The sequence below is a fragment of the Trachemys scripta genome, chromosome 7 (genome assembly GCF_013100865.1).
Source record: "Trachemys scripta elegans isolate TJP31775 chromosome 7, CAS_Tse_1.0, whole genome shotgun sequence".
In the NCBI taxonomy this organism is placed as follows: Eukaryota; Metazoa; Chordata; order Testudines; family Emydidae; genus Trachemys; species Trachemys scripta.
In genome coordinates this window covers 30638242-30655975 of record NC_048304.1, presented here as the reverse complement: position 1 = coordinate 30655975, position 17734 = coordinate 30638242, and the positions used below count along the sequence as shown (strand labels likewise).

The window sequence follows — 17734 nt, the reverse complement described above, 5'->3', positions numbered from 1 at the left end:
CCCCGCCCCCCCCCAGCGCCTCCCCGCTGAAGTCCCCGGCCCCCCCAGGGTCGCGCCATGCCATGCCACCGAAACAAAAAAAAATCCCCTTCAGTGCCGCCCCGTGAACAAAAACAAAAACACCGCGAGCGCCCCCCACCACGGCAACATTGGCCGCCCCTTATAAGGTGCCACCCCAAGCTTGTGGTTGGTCAGCTGGTGCCTGAAGCCAGCCCTGGTCAGAACACGAATGTGGAAATGTAACGTGCAACGACATTCTGGGAAAACTGTCCAATGTTTCCTTTTCAGAAGGTTAAATGTATAATAGAATGATAAGCAAAATGACCAAGTGAAAACAAAGCACAAATTTTTCCACTGACAATTTCGACACAATTAATAGTTTGGCTTTTTCAGAAGGAAAACGTTCCATCAGAAAAATTTCAACCAGATCTAGTCTTATTGTTTCCTTTTGCTTCCGCCTGTATCCAGTTGTTGTCTTTTGTCTGGTGTCCCTAACCTCTGTTTGCCAGAAGCTGGGATTGGGTGACAGGGCATGGATCACTTGATGATAACCTGTCTGTTCATTCCCTCTGGGGCACCTGCCATTGGCCACTGTCAGAGGACAGGATACTGGGCTTGATGGACCTTTGGTCTGACCCAGTTTGGCCGTTCTTATGTCGTGCTCAGATTGGAAGCAACTTGGGGCCGGGGCTCTCTGGTTTGTGTCTGTACAGAACCTAGTGCGATGGGGCCCTGGTGTATGGCAGGGGCTCCTGGGCACGACGGTGATACAGATACTAGATGTTATAAATAGAGATATAATAATACATGTTTCAGAAGTTTATTTTTGGTTTTTCAACCAAACCTCTGAACATTTGAGATGTAGATGTGGCTGAAAATCAGGGGGAAAAGGTTGTTTTTACCTGGGTAAAACTTCAAATTGTTCCCAATCTGGATTTACCTCCCAGTTCTTTCTGGAACTAGACTGGACATGGGGTAGGCCCTCCATGCAGACCCAAGGAGATCCCCCACCGGGTGCTGTATTCAGCCCAAGAGGCCCCTCGCCCTGGTGTCTAGGCTGTGCTCCCATTACCATGCAGGTGGGGAGGCGAGCAGCAATCAGGCCAGTGTTCCCGTGCCCTTCGGTGGCTCTGACATTTCTGTGTTTATGGCAGTGATCCTGAGCTGATGAAACTGCATACGGCACAGTCCTACATGGGGCAAAGCACCAGCTCCATCCTTCCCCCACGGCTCCAGAAACTTCTCTGTCTCACTTTAATTATACACCAGCTGGCTCCCTGAATGTGAGAACCCAGCCCTCCCCTGCTCCAACCACTAGACCCCACTCCCCTCCCAGAGCCAGCTACAGAACCCAGGAGTCCTGGCTCCCAGGGCTTTGAGGTTTTTCCATGGAAGCTTGTTTATTATTGTCATTATTACAGTTAAGCACATGAGATCTGTCACCCTGGATCCAACCAGAGATTCCCTCCCCCTGCCACCTAGTCAGACCAGTTGCCCAGCCAGCCTGGTATTCTCTGCTCCCTGCCACCCTGGCTCAGACCAGTGGGCGCATCTACCCCAGCACAGGGTACCAACAGGTGTCTTTAAAGCAGCGAGATCCCCAAGGAGGTGAAGCTCTGTCACTAAGTTCAGTGGCGCCGTTTCCTGGGACATTAACATCACAGCCTCCTGAAATCTGGCATGAGAAAAGACGCCCCCCAACCCTTGACTAAACGGGACAGTGGGCACAGGGGGCAGAGAAGTTCTCCAGCAAAGCACAGAAGTTTGTATCTCCTAAGCCCTGGGTGGCTGCTGGCAAAATGCAATCAGCCGCAGCGGCTCTAGGTGACGGCCGTTGGGAGGGGCAGCTAATTGCGGAGCCCATCTGCAGCACAGAGCGGCACTAACGAGCATGTCCTGTTAATTAAGTCTCAGAGGGCAAGGCCATGGTATGATTCTGGCAAATATCCCGCTTGCCTTCCCTCGTGGCTAATAAATAAGATACCTGGTGCAGGATGATAAAGGAGGGTTCACGGATTCATTCTTAACAGAGATGGGGTTGGCATGCAGAGGTTGTGGCACGCTCACACGATGGTTGTGCAAATGATGCACAAGTGGCAGGGGGAGTGGGAGAGTCTGGTGTGGCATCACCGGAGGCCCACACACACACATAGGCAAACGTTCAGACAAATGCATACACAAAGGCACATGCACACACGTGCACACACCCAATACTCCACACACATGTCCATGCTTGCATATAGGAACACGTGTACACACACACACACACACACACATATGCAGGTACACACAAACAGGCAAAGGCACGCCTACACACAAACACACATACACATGCTCACATCCATGGACTCCCATGAACACAGAATTACATACATGTGTACATAGATAGGTTTATATGGGGACAGATGGAAGGGTATATATGGGAATAGATAGATAGTTGTGTATGGGGACAGATAGATAGATAGATAGATAGATAGATAGATGATGGGTGTGTATGGGGATAGATAGATAGATAGATAGATAGATAGATAGATAGATAGATGATGGGTGTGTATGGGGATAGATAGATAAGATAATGTAGCAAGAATCCTCCCTGGGCAGGATGACAATGGCAGGGTTAAGTAACTGCCACCAGTACCAGGAGAAATAGCATGTGGTGAGCCTACCTCCCCCACGCTCTGCCCCACTTTGGGAGGGAGCGAGAGGTCTGACAAGGGAACGGCCAGGAACAGCAAATGCAGGGAGATGGTGCACAGCAAACAGGAGGGGTCCAGGCAGTGTGCCTACGCCACAGAGGGCTGGGAGCCAGAATGTCTGGGTTCTCTCCCCAGCTCTGGGAGGGGAGTGGGGTCCAGTGGTTAGAGTGGGAAGGAGGTGGGCCAGGAGTCAGCACTCCTGGGTTCTCTCCCCAGCTCTGGGAGGGCAGTTGTTAGAGCTGGGAAGGAGCATGAAGGGGGTCAGCTCCTGGTAGGGGGAAGGGCCCACGGTTGCTGCTGTTCCGACACACTCAGCTGTGCTAGAAAGCTCCCTGTGCTGGAGGGAAGTTTTGGGGGTTATGCGCGGCAGCGACGGAGCAGAGATTGTAAAGAAAGAGTGGGGAATAAATAATACAGGCCCTGGGTTATGTAAGGGAGCTAAATAATAGATAGTAATAATAGTCCATAAATAATGCAGCCCCGGGATCCTGAGGCATGATGAGCTGTGCGGGGGGCGGGGGGGGGGGGATCACCAGACACAGGGGACTGGAAATCCACAGAGGGGGGTGTTTGCATGAGAGACTGATTTGTAGGCACTGCATGCTGGCCACATCACAGAAGCATTATAACACTACAGGGGCTGTCTGTGTCCCACTTCCCTCCCCGGGTGGCAATAGATAGAACCCAGGAGTCCTGGCTCCCAGCCCCCCAGCTCTAACCACTAGACTGATTCCCAGCCCCCTGTTCTAACCCATTAGACCCCACTCCCCTCCCGGAGCTGAGCATGGAACCCAGGAGTCCTAGATCTAAATGTATAATGATTGTGCTTTGTGATCCGTGAACAGGGCTGGCTGGGCTAGTGTAGGGCTGGGGGCATTCCTATCTGAGTACCCCTGGCAGCTGTCCCCACAGGAGCCAGCCTGTCCTGGGGCTGGGAGAGACAGCCCCTCCTTGCTCTGCTGGGCCCATGAGCCCCGTGGTCCCTTTCCATCCCTCTGGGCCTATGTCTCACCAATCTCGAGGTGTAAATGGGCTCCTCACTGCAGCGCCATTCGTATGTCAGTGGCAGTGTAGAGCTGACTGGGGAAGGGGGCTGGGCTGAGATTTGGCGTTTTTGATATTCCAGGAAGGGAAAGATCCCACTGCAGTCCCAAAGCCAGGGATATCACCCTCCCAGCCGCCCCCCTGCACTGACCATTAGACACCACTCCCCTCCCAGACCCAGGGAGTCCTGACTCCCAGCCCTGGCCTGCTCGAATCCACTAGACCTCCCTCCCCGCATTGGGGATAGAAACCAGGAATCCTGACTCCCACCCTAGTCTGCTATAAATCACTAATCTCCCCTCCCAGAGCTGGGGAGAGAACCCAGGAGTCCTGATAAACATTTCCTGGATGGTGCTCATAGCAAATATCAACACGTCTCCTGTTCCATGGACTGAGTTTGTTGGGTCTCAGTTTGGTTCTCTGGCCTAGCAGAGAGGCTGGGGGTATGAAGGGGCCACAAGGATGAGGCTGTCCACTCTGCCCCAGGGATGTCTCCTGCAGCGAGCGGCTCTGGGCTCCCCTAAAGCACCTTAGGGAGCAGGTAATCTGTGTCCCATCTCTGCAGTTCACCTCTCCTCCAGCAGGAGGCGTGGCAGGGCCGGGTGTGGCACGGGGGGCACGGAATGGGCAGCAGGGCTTGCCGGAGAGGGGGCACCCAGGTGATATAAGGGAGAGAGGACAGGATGCTGCTCCAGCCGATGTTGTTGTGTGGGAGCAGGGCCGGCTCCAGGCACCAGCATAGCAAGCAGGTGCCTGGGGTGGCCAATGAAGAGGGTGGCGGCACGTCCGTCCGTTTGGTGGCAATTCGGTGGAGGGGCCGTCACTCCCTGTCAGAGCGAAGGACCTGCCGCCGAATTGCCACCAATCACGATTGTGGCTTTTTTTTTTTTTTTTTTGCTGCTTGGGTTGGCAAAAACGCTAGAGCCGGCCCTGTGTGGGAGACAGGCCGGGGCAGCGAGGGAGGAGGAGAAAGGAAGGAAAGCTGAGCAAGAGAGTGAGAGAGTGCAAAGGGGAGGGAGTGGAGATGTGAGATAAAAGGGGGGGAGTGCGAATGGCAGGGAAGTGGGGATCCAGCCTGCGGCTGCAGCCCACCCCCACTCCGGGGCTTCCTGGGCATGTTGGACCTCACTCTAATCCCCCCAAATACCCCGTGCTTGTTAGCCCAGCCCATCTGGGGACTCATTATCTGAGCCAGACTTTAATTAGAGCTTGTTTACCTGTAGGCCAGGGCTCCCCAGGGGTTGGGGGAGACTGGGAAAACAACCCCATGCCCCATACGGCTCACAGCTCTCAGCAGGAGCAGGGCAGTCAAGTGGTGAGGGGGCAGGGCTGGATCCAGGATGCCTGGGTTCTAGCAGAACCCTCTCCAAGCACCCCCCCAACAGTACAGCCCCCTTCCTTGCACCCCCTCAATAGCACAGCTTCCTCATCCCCATAGGCTGCCCCAATCCCACCCCTGCCCTGTGTGCTCTGCAGTCCACACTGTGATAGAACAAAGAGGCCCATAAATGCCAAATAAATTCACGATTGATTCTCCCTGCGTCCTCCAGCGTGTCCTGCTGCCAACGCTGATCACACCAGTGTCTTAGTCAGCAGCGAGCCAGCTCCCTGCACCGGGCCCAGGCCCTGCTCCACTAGCTGCAAACAGTGTCTCAGAAGGGTTCACTGGCAACACCTGGCTACAACTGATTCCCTGGCTCTGCTCCCATCCATGGCTCCATCTGTCTTGAACACAATTTAGCCCCAAGATGCTCTTGTGGTTCTAGATCCTAGCCTCTATGATGGCTCTAAATACTTGCTCCTGCTGAGCTTGCAGTCTGACTTCTGGTTGTTCTAGAGCCATGTTCCTATTGTGGTTCAAGATCCTTGCCTCCATGGTGGTTCCAGATTCATGAGATGGCATGCTAGACCCAGGTTTAAGTGGTTCTTGATGATATATTTGGTGGTTCCACAATCCATGACCACATAGTGGTTCTAGATCAATGTCTGTTGTTCTAGATAACCACAGCTATCATGGTTCTTGAATTAGTCATATGATGTTATAGACTGATGTTCTTAAAGCTGCTTTAGTTAATGGCTGCTGATGGTTCTAGCCCATTGATCCTATGGTGGTTCTACATCCAGTTTTGTATGGTCATTCAGACCTAGACTCCAGTGACTGTTCTAGATCCTGGCTCCAATAGTAATTACACAGCCATATGATGGTTCTCGATAATGGCCACCGTCAGGGCTAGACCTATACTCAGATCTTGACTCCTATTGCTGTTCTAGACCTATAGCAGACCTACACATCTAAAGCGGTTCCAGACTCAGACTCCTAGGGTGGTTCTAGACCTAAGTTGCTATTGTAGTTCTAGACTGGAGCTGGGCTAATAGTTTTAGATACCGTCTGCTCTGGGCTCTAGGCCTGAGCTGTTCTCTTGGTCCTAGGTCTGGGTTGCTCTTGTGGTTTCACACCTGCCGGCGCTGATCAGGGGACTAGTGCTGTGTAAAGCGGCTGGAGGTTTGGGTGGGGTTAGAAGGTGCTGCTCCAGTTCCCAAGCCAATCAGGCTGGATCTGCAGACAGTGTACATTGGGAGAGCTCTGTTCATTCCAATGGACCAAGCCTGATTTACACCCATTGGAGATCTGGCCTAACTGACGCCAGTAATGGGGACTGACTAAGGCCCTTGATTGAGCATGAAATTCATCAGCGTGCAGAGGGCTAGTATTCGGGCTATGCAGCATCTAAGGCCATAGGGCCGCAGGAGTCCTGACTCCCAACCCCCCACCCTCTGTAGCCCACCAGTGTCCCCAGAGGAGCTGCACCAATGTGCTAAGCAGCAACCAGACAACCAGGGCCAGCTGAGCACATTACAGCCATGCAGCTGGTGGCCCACTGCCCCTTGCACCTTCTCAGTCAGGCTGCTGGCAAATCCCAATGCTGGGACGGGGGCTCCATGCTGCTGCTTCTGGGGTGCGGCACAACCCCAGGCCCTGTGCCATCTGCCCCAGCTCTGTCTCTAATCCCAAAGCTCCATCTGCTTCAGGGCAGCTGGGAAAACACCCCCCCCCACACACGCAGCCTGCCCGTAAGGAGGAGGGGAAGATGAGCAGTGAGGTGCGGATCTAACAGGGGGCAGGAGTGAGTGTGTGTGAGGGGTGGAGCTGAGTGCGAGGGGCTGTCAGTGACAGGGCTGGGGTGTCAGTGCGTGGAAGGGGCGTGAACGAGGGGTGAGCAGACTGGGGGTGTGTGAGTAAGTGTGAGAGGGTGTGAAGGGCTGGAGGCAGTGGGATGCTAGGAGCTGGACTCTGAGTTTCAACAAGGACAAGTGCAGAGTCCTGCATTTAGGATAGAAGAATCCTATGCACTGCTACAGACTAGGGAGTGACTGTCTAGGCAGCAGTTCTGCAGAAAAGGACCTGGGGTTACAGTGGACGAGAAGCTGGATATGAGTCAACAGTGTGCCCTTGTTGCCAAGAAGGCTATCGGCATTTTGGGCTGTATAAGTAGGAGCATTGCCAGTAGATCGAGGGACATGATCATTCCTCGCTATTCGACATTGGTGAGGCCTCATCTGGAGTACTGTGTCCAGTTTTGGGCCCCACTCTACAAGAAGGATGTGGAAAAATTAGAAAGAGTCCAGCGGAAGGCAACAAAAATGATTAGGGGGCTGGAGCACGTGACTTAGGAGGAGAGGCTGAGGGAACTGGGATTGTTTAGTCTGCAGAAGAGAAGAATGAGGGGGATTTGATAGCTGCTTTCAACTACCTGAAAGGGGGCTCCAAAGAGGATGGATCTAGACTGTTCTCAGTGGTACCAGATGACAGAACAAGGAGTAATGGTCTCAAGTTGCAGTGGGGGAGGTTTAGGTTGGATATTAGGAAAAACTTTTTCACTAGGAGGGTGGTGAAGCACTGGAATGGGTTACCTAGGGAGGTGGTGGAATCTCCTTCCTTAGAGGTTTTTAAGCCCGGCTTGACAAAGCCCTGGCTGGGATGATTTAGTTGGGGATTAGTCCTGCTTTGAGCAGGGGGTTGGACTAGATGACCTCCTGAGATCCCTTCCGACCCTGATATTCTATGATCCTATGATTCCATGACACATCAGCTGGCTCCCCAGCCCGGGGCACACTGTTGTGGGTACAGCTGGCCAGCACCACAGGGACCCTGCATCACATCAGTTTCCTGTCTCTTTTCCCCCTGATGCTGCCGCCACTGTGCCCTGGGACCCTTTGGGGAAAAAGGCCTGAGAAACAGGAGCCTTGCGGCAACTCGGGCTAGAACCGCTAGTGCCGCTGCAGCTTAGAACAACTCAGGCCTAGAAACATGATGTAAGTCTAGCCTAAAACCACTAAGGCAAGTCAGGCCTAGCACTGAGAGAGCAATGGGGTTTGCCCGGCGCTGCAGGTAATGCACCTCTCCAAGAGGCAGTAGCTAGGGTGGCACAAGAATTCTCCAATCGACCGAGCACTGCAGGGTTAGACCAGCAGAACTCTGTCTCTCGGGGTGTGTGGATTATTTACAGCCATGAGACGTAGCTGTGCCCAGGTGCGTTTCCAGTGTAGACCAGCTCTTAGGCCTTGAACAACTACAGCCACTTTGGCCTACAAGCATTAGAGCGACTCAGGCCTAGAACCAGCACAGCAAAGTCCTCTGCAGCCAGTGGACTGGGAGAGCTGAGAGCTGATTTCACAGGCAGGGAGAAGAACTGGGAGCTGGAGTGGAGATTCTCAGCACTTCAAGCTAGTTCTGGCTCTGCGATGTCTCGCGAGGGACAGAGCCATAGGGCAGCCGCAGGGTGTGCAGGGACTGCTTACACAAGGCACCACTTTGCTGGAGTGCTTCCCTGCGCCAAACCTCAATGGCAGCAGGACAATGGAACGTGCCACGAGGCCAATTGGCCTCATGGGGCAGGGGGAGGAGCAATTCGGATTTTATCACCCCCCCTTGATCCTAGGATTTAAAGATCAAATCAGGAACTGGCAACTCTTAACGGATTGAGAATGCCGGCTGGGCTTAGAGGGGCTGCAGTTTAGGAATGTGGAGGAGTGGGGACTAGTGGTTAGAGCAGGGGGGCTGGGAGCCAGGACTCCTGGGTTCTATAGCTGGGAAAAGAATCCGGGAGTCCTAAAGGCTTAAGTGTATATTAAATAGTGCATAGTCCATTTTGCACAGGGGTGAACTATACCCTGTTTTTTGGCCAGGATCTCTGGGGTGGAGTTGGAAGGAGTGGTGTGCGTGTGCGTGTGTTTGTGAGTGTGCATGTGTGCGTAAGTGTGCGTGTACACGGGCCTGCCTTGCCATGGAATTCAAACCGAATTGCAAAGCTGGAATTTACAAACCCACCCAGGCAGGCCCCCTGCCTGCAGAGAGCTCATTTCCAGATGCTATTAAAAGCTGGAGGTAAACACAGCATTTGTATTAGTGCCACAGAACGGAGGCTCCTGGGGCTGCTGAGCAAACACCAGAGGGGCTGGATTCTGCGCTTGTGGATGCTGGTGTAAATCCAGGGCGACAGCACTGCCATCAGCAGCATCGCTCCTGATTTACACCATCGGCAAGAAGGGAGTATCAGGCCCCGAAGCATGACTCCTCCTTCACACTGTAGTGAGAGGAGAATTGAGTGACTCCTGATTTACATCAGGGTGGGAGGAGGATCAGTCCTGTCTGTGGCAGGCCAGTGATCACAACCCATCCTCCCCAAATTATTCATTCCCCTTCCAAAGGGGGGAATGATGCTATGTGTTTTCTGAAGATGGCAGGGCTGTTTCCCTGCGAAGGTGTTAGAAAGACATTCTCACCGCAGGGCTGGGGCTGTCCAAGGGCTTCCCAGACCAGTCCACCCCGTCACATGCTGCACAAAAGTGTCACAGCTAGATCCTCTGACAGTGCAAACATGGTGAGTTCAACGGAACTGATTCCACTGGGGATCTGGCCCCAGTGACTCCACCAGAGCTCTGGCTGATTCCCACCAGCTGGAGATCAATGCTCCCACGCTAACCATGGCATTGATGCTTCCCCAGCCTTCGTGCCAGACAGGTGGGGGCTGCCGAGATTATCTGGGTTTTTTTTTCCCCCTTAAGTAAATTATTAATGGGCGGGATGTTTGCTCATTTGTTTAGCATAAAGCAACATCTTCCCCCCTTGATTTTAAATTTTATTTTATTATGGCATAAATTTCAATATTTAATCTCCCCTTCATGAATATTACAAGACCCTAAATATTTCCTAACCGATTGCTAACATGCCTTTTATGAAATCGGTCCCGCCGGAGCCGTCAAAAAGATGCAAACGTTTAAAATTCCTTACGACTGGGATGGGGATAGGCTGGGAGCTGGGGGGTTATTTATTAGCAGGGCTGAGTAATCCAGCCTGCTCTCCACTTCACCTGATGCTCTGTGTGTTACCATAGCATCAACTGAGGTCGGGGCCCCATTGTGCCGGGTGCTGCCCAGACCTCAGCTGAGATCAGGGCTCCATTCTGCCAGGTGCTGAACAGACACAGGGTCCCAGCCCTAAAGAACTGCCCATCTAGCCAGACAAAGGATGGGAGGGGAAACAAAGGGTAAGTCTCCCCTTCAGTGGCCCCAGCTCCAGCAGTGTGGACGCTATGTACACCGATGGGAGGGGTTCTCCGGTCTCTGAAGGAAATCCACCTCTCTGAGAGGCGGTAGCATAGCGACCTAGTGCTGACGACACCGGGGGTTAGGCTGTCGGGGGATTGTTCACACCACTGAGAGGTGAGCTCCCCTTGCAGACCGGCCCAAGGTACAGCGAGGGGAAAGGACCTGCACACGGTCACTTGTCAGTGACAGAACTAAGAACTGAACCCCGGTGTCCCGAGTCTCTGACTGGCACCCAAGTCACTACGTCGCACTGCCACTCACACCCATGCACACAGGTATGGAATACACACTGACACTTGCATGTCACATGCATACTTGTGCACACACTGCCAGCTCTACTCAAGTGTGCTAATTTGCACACATGCCATGTGGACATACACTCATGCACATCTTTACTCACATGCCCAGCAGAGCACATGTGCAAGTGAACACACACACACACCCCTCAAAGGGTGCATAAACCCATATATGCTCAGATGCACACATACGCATTCACACACATGTACAAATGAGCACATACAAAATGTGTGTATACTGCACATACATCTTCAGGAGCACATACACTCACACAAAGGGTGCATGCCCCCCACATACTCACATGGGCACACACGCATGCACACACACAATCACAAGTGTGCAGGCACCCACACATGCTCACAGCCCCACATTCCTCCTTCTAGGCACGTGGGCACACTCATACAGATAACTCAGTCATAGTGAATTTGATGGGAGCATGACACATCCACACATGCTCACTCCACACACACACCCCGCTACACACTCCTCCATTCAACCTCATACACACTCCTCCCCTCCCCCAAACACACTCCGCCATAAGCCAACAACCAAACCCTCCCATTTCTCTGGCTCCAAAGAGCGAAGAAACCTGCCCCCCACATCCCCTCTCTCCCCACCCCCGAGGAACGAGAAGCCCTAGTGGTTAGTGACTCAAAGGAGCCCACCTGGGCCGGCAGCCCTGGGGTGTCACTCAGCAGGAAGGTGACCAGAGAGCAAGTGTGAAAAATTGGGACGGTGGTGTGGGGGGTAATAGGAGCCTATATAAGAAAAAGACCCAAAAATTGGGACTGTCCCTATAAAATCGGGACACCTGGTCACCCTACACAGCAGAGTTAAATGCAAAGCCCTGAGCTCCATCACCCCATCCGGCCACCCAGCTGGCAAGCAGAGAGCATACCAGCTAATGGAAGGGGGAGCTGGAGCTTGCAGGCTCCAGCCACAGCCCCATCAATTTGGCCAGTAAAGCTCCCCCCCCTTCCCCCGCTTTTGTTTGTTTAGTTAAGGAAATGGCTCCTAAGTGCAGGGCTCACAGTTTGCAGGCCATGAATCATCCCGCCAGCCAACCCAGCAAAATCCCGCCTGCCTGCCCTGACAAATCACTAACCTGCTGGGCAGGAGCGGGGCTACAGAGCCCTGACTGGCTTAGCCTCCCGGCCTCCCCATAAGCACTCATGCCAAGCTTCGCCTAGCGGGCAACACGGGAGACCGGCTGGGGGGGTCTCTCACTAGCTGGGCCTGGATGGGTGGGGATGATGCTGAGACTGGCTTGGCCCAAGGTGGGGGGAGGGGTGGCGACACTAGAGAACGCGTCTTTGTACCCGTCCCCAACTCTCCTTGCTTTGCTCTGTGCGAGCTGCAATAACAGCCCCTGGGCTCCCTCTCAAACCCTCCCATTGGTTCCGGCAGGGCTCAGACACACTGGCCTAGAATGGGCAACACTGCAGGGTTCCCCACTCAGGGGGCAGCCAAAGACAGCAGCAACTTGCCTAAGGACACACAGCCAGCCAGCCAGTGGGAGAAAAATGGAAACCAGGAGTCCTGCTCTAACCACACCCCCTCCCATAGCTGGGGATGGAACCCAGGTGTCCTGACTCCTGGCCCTCTCTGCTCTAACCCACTATTCCCCGCTCCCCTCCCAGAGCTGGGGATGGAACCCAGGTGTCCTGACTCTCCCTTCTGACCACAGCGGCTCTCTTCCGTCACGCCCCTGCACAAACACGCAGAGTGCACGGGAGAGCGGGCAGGGAAGACGGATCAGCAGCTGTTTCGAATCTGCTATTCCCAGTTCATTATGGGGAGCCATCTCTCCTCTCAATGGACATTTGAAAGCACTGAGCGTCCATTATATACACAGGAGGCGCCATTCATCACTCACGCTCGTTGCCTTGATCCCAGCTCTGTGACAGCCCCGTGCCAGCCGTCCGGCCCCAACTCCCGCCACACACAGACAGGCTCATTCATTACAGTCCAGAGCTGCTGGAGGCAGGAACCTGGGCTAGTCAGAGCAACCCCTGGCTGAGCTGAACTTAGCCCTCATGTCTTGCAGTGGAGGGGCGGGAGTATGCCGTGGATTGGGCTGAGGGGGCAATGCTAAGATCCGCTGGCCCCTGGGAGGGTCACTGAGGCTGGCTCAGTGCAGGGGGAAGTGACTCCCAGCACGAGCAATGCTGGAAGGATTTCCCACCGGAATTCTAACTTGCAATTTGCTGCTCTAACCACTAGACACCACTCCTTCCCCAGAGCTGGGGCTAGAACCCAGGAGTCCTGGCTCCCAACCTCCACCCCACTCCCATAGCGGGGGATACAACCTACGGGTACATCTACACAGCAGTTAGACACCTGCGGCTGATCTGGATCAGCTGACACAGACTTGTGGGGCTGTGAAAATAGCTGTGTTGATGTGTGGGACCCTGCTTTAACCACTAGACCCCACTCCCCTCCTGCAGCAGGGCACAGAATCTAGGAGGCCTGACTCACCATCAGACCCTCAGAGCAGTTTGAAACTTACCCATCCAACCCCCCCCCCACCTGAAGAGAGAAAATTCCACCCATGCTTAGGGGCTTCCGGTGGTGGGTGGGGAGCATGTAGGACTCCGAACATAGTGATGGGGCTGGGCTGAGCTTCTCTGGCCTGTCGTTTACAGCAGGACAAAGCATGCAGGCAGCGCAGTCAAACATTAGAGCACTGGGCTGGGATCCAGGGTTCTATTCCTGCCTCTCCTACATGACCTCAGGCAAAGCCCTTCCCCTCGTTGTGACTGATTCCCCCTATGCTTTGTCTAGTTAGATGAGGAGTGAGCTCTTCAGGCCGGGACTGTCTCTCGTTGTGTGTCTGTGCAGTGCCCAACCCAGCAGGGCCCCATCTCAGTCAGAGTCTGTGCAGAACCAGCGCAATAAGGACCCTGATCTCAGCTGGGGTCTGTGCAGCGCTCAGCAAAATCAGGCCCTGATCTCGGTCGGTGTCTGTGCAGCGCCTGGCACAAGGGGGCCCTGATCTCGGTTGGCGTCTGTGCAGCGCCTGGCACAAGGGGGCCCTGATCTCGGTCAGGGTCTGTGCAGCGCCTGGCACAATGGGGGCCCTGATCTTGGTTGGGGTCTGTGCAGCGCCTGGCACAAGGGGACCCTTATCTCATGTGCTACTGCAATAATAATATCAGACACTGCTTCCTTCTGACTGGATGTAGTTCTTGTCCTTTTTACACTGGCATAAATGGCAGCACAAAGGACGAGATGACAGAGAATTAAGCTGGCGCTGAAATAAGTCTGTCTTTCACCCTTGCCTTTGCACAACAGTGGGGTGACCCCAGAATGGATCCCAAACATCCCTGTCCCTGGGATCCCGACATCCAAGCAATGTAATCTATGACAGCACAGAGGTCCCAGTAATGATACTAATCCCAAGCTCTTCTACAGCCCTTTCCATCGTAGACCTCAAAGACCATAAATATCCTTATCCCCATTTTACAGCTGGAGAAACCAAGGCACAGAGCGGTGACATGACATGGCCCAGGTCACCCAGCAGGCCAGTGGCAGCTCCAAGAATAGAACCCAGGTGTCCTGAGTCCCACTCCAGTGCTCCATCCAATCAGCTGCACTGCCTCCTAACCAAAATGATTAACTTAAAAGTGACCAAATGAATTACTGGCCTCCTCACTACACTGTGGGGATCAGTGCTAAGTAAAACACCCCCTGGATTACTGAGTGAAGCAGCACTGGTGGCAGGTTACATAGACGCTCCTGCAGTGATGCAGGGACTGTGGGGGGTTGCATGAAAGAGGCAGGCCACAAGCAATCTCGACTCCCCCTCTCCAGATAGCTAAAGGATTAGCTCCCAAGGTTCCTGTGTTGTTTATTAATCAGGCTCCACAAAAGTTGAGCCCTGTTGCTGTCCATGCTAATCCAAGCCGAATGATTTTCAAATCCATTGCGAAACCAATAATGGCATAAGCGGGTTTACTGCTGATTGAGAGATAGGGCTCCCGCGCCACCAGAGTGAGAGGGATCAAGGGAAGCTCCAGTTATGAAAAAAGGGGAAAAGCTGCTGCCTAAATAAATATTTAAACCCCGGGATAATCCCATAAAACTCAGCAAACACGTCCCCATCCCTGCAGCTCTGCCCCTCCAGGCTGGCGGGATTGGCAGAGGCTTGCTACACTCAGTGGATGGTTGCCCATAACATGGATTCTGAATTGCCAGCTGCTGTGAATTCCCCCTCGCCCCCCGGCAGCCAGAATTACGTGAAAATCTCAGTGATTAATAAATAAATACTCAATAATGTTAATCAGGTCTTTTCTCTATAGACAATCATGGACCTGGTTTAAGCCAATACCAAGCACCCTTCTTCTGGGCTACATGGAAGGAGCAATTAAGCTCTTTTTATGTAGTGATAGCTGGAAGCCACTGGCCAAGGCCAAATGGCAAAGTCTGAGCAAGAACTAACATAAGGAGAATTAGGCCTGGTCTACACTTAAAAGTTAGTTCAACATAGCTACAGCACTTAGGGGTGTGAAAAATTCACACTCCGGAGCACTGTAGTTGCTAACCTAACCCCCAGTTTAGATGTGGCTAAGTGATGGAAGAATTCTTCTGTCAATCTAGCTACCACAGCTCATGGAGGTGGATTACCAACATTGACGGAAAAACCCGTTCTGTATCTTTTGGAAGCATCTACACTGCGGCACTTCAGCGGCATAGCTGCAGCGCCATAGCTGTGCTGTTGTAGCAGCCATAGGGTAGGCATGGTCTCAGACTGGTTACAGGGGCTAAGGGATGGTTCGGCAAGATGTGTGTGTGGCAGAGAGGCAGAAAGCCAGCAGAGAGCAGGAGAAGCAATTGTGAGTGTGGCTCTGAGAGGGAGCAGAGGAAAAAAACATTTTGTGGAAAAGACAGATCTTCTGCGGGAACACACGCAGGTTTAAAAACTTGCCTGGTTTCTGGCCAGCTCACCCACCTGGCTCCTTGGCAGCCCGCTGGAAGGACTGCCTTGGGGGCAGGATCCCTGGGCTTCTATGGGTACTGGCTCCAGGGCAGCCTGCCATGCCTGGGGAGCCAGACAGTCAGGCAGCCTGGGGAGCCAACTAGCCCAGGAGACTGGAGGCCCTGAAGTTCCCAACTCCAAGGCAGTCAACCTGGAGCTGGGACCCTGGAAGCTCTGGCAACAGCTGGCTGAAACCGTTTCACAGCTGCTATTCAGTGGTGAACAGCCGTGAAACTGACAAGAATCAGGTCAGGAGCTACCAGGGCTCCAGGGGCACACACTTCATTTAGGAAACCCCATGTTTCGATGTTTCCAAAATGAAATACTGTGGGATTTTAGTTCAAGTTTTTGGCTTTTTGGGGTGAAATGTTTTCCAAAACTCAAAAATGATTGTAGAACAGAAATTCAGTTTCCCAGCCCATTCTGCACAGAGCAAAGAATCTGCCTGCTGGTGTTTGTTTCCATTGCGTTCAGGGAAAGAGGACTATGTGCACATTATTTTTAAATAAACAGGATTGTACAGAAGAATGTACCTAACTCACATCATTGATTTCTCCTCCTAATGGAAACAGCCCAGCGAGTCCCTGGATACTGGCAAACTGCTCGGCCAAAGGGGTAGCAGTAACAATTGCAGTAGTGCCCAGGAGCTCCAGTTGTGGAGCAGGATCCCCGGGTGCCACACAGACTAAGAACCAAAAAGAGTAAGGGTCTAATTCTGCTGATTCTAGAGAAAGCCCTGAAGAGGATGTGACCTTCCCAGAGTTCAGAATCCAGGATTAGAATGACATTTACTGTATTACGGTTTAGAAACTCATGATTTTTTAAGCTAGTCTTTTGCTTTTTGGAGGCCTGCCTCATGGATTTTGATTGGGGAGAGGCAGTGGTACTGTTGGAATTTGGGGCAGGGTCTCAGCCTGTATAAATGATCAGAGTTAATTTACGCCAGATTAGGATCTAACCCAGTGTATTTTGGTTGAGAGGCGTGTGTATGTGTGGTGGTGCAGTACAGATTGTAAACTCTTGGCATCAGAGAACATTTAATGGCTGGATAGTTGTACAGCACCCGCTACAATGAGGTCCCAATTGCCATTGGCATACGTCTATTTTATTTATCTTTTAAATTAAATTACAGGGCATGTAGGGGCTGCAACCAACGTTAGCCCCCTGTTGTGCCAGGTGCTGCACTACCTCCAACCACAACCAGCCCCCCATTGTGCCAGGCGCTGCACAGACCCCACAGAGATCAGGGCCCCCACTGTGCCACAAAGACCCCAGCAGAGATTGTGAGCCCCACTGTGCCAGGTGCTGCACAGACAGAGTGAGAGACAGCCTCTGCCCTGACGCACTTCCAATATAAATAGACAAAGGGGGCAAAGGGGAAACAGAAGCACTGAGCAGGAATGTGGTGTAGCCAGGAACCAGGAGTAGAATCAAAGCGTCCTGTTCCCCAGGCCACTAGGCCAGTCAGCTCTGTCCCCTGAGATCAACTGTCGCTTTGTAAGGAGAGTGGCGCTGGCTTAACAGTGTGATGGGAGGAGACTTTACCTGGGCCCTAAGATGGAGAGGGGGGTGCATAAAAAACCCATCCAGTAGCAGCCTTGAATTAATCTGTCACTAAGCGCGCAGGCAGCGGCCCCGGCGCGTCCGTGATTTAGATGAATAATTGAAACGCTCCGATACATTTATTATCCCTTTAGTGCAAAAGTGGCAGAGAGAGACGAGTGGTAATTGAAAAATAGAACACAAATCTCTTGGTGAAAGCGCTGTTTCTTATCACAGAGTAAACATGTCAGGCCTAATAAACAAGAGAGACGCTGGGGGGGAGGAGGTGTTTGTTGATTTAATTCCTGATTTAAAGCCCCTGACTCTATTTCTTCCCCACACAAAAGACAAAAAGGGCTTTTCTTCCACCTCCCCCAGCCCCTTTATTGACCCAGGACAAAAGCAGTTTATAGCTGGACTGTCAAGGGGGAGAGCTCTGGACTCCTCCACACTGAACTGGCTGCTAGTAATGCCCAGCAGGGCCTGAGGCAAGCCTGGCACAGGGTAGGCCCTTCGGTGCCAGCCAGCTGGGCTGTGGTCTGGGAGCTCAAGTGGGGTAGTTTGCTGC

At 53.0% G+C, this 17734-nt stretch overlaps 1 protein-coding gene across 3 annotated transcripts in view; it reads right to left on the bottom strand.

Moving 5' to 3' along the window:
• The window catches only part of MACROD1 (mono-ADP ribosylhydrolase 1), a 186039-nt gene that overhangs the window by 26747 nt on the left and 141558 nt on the right, over nt 1–17734 (bottom strand). The window lies entirely within an intron of this gene.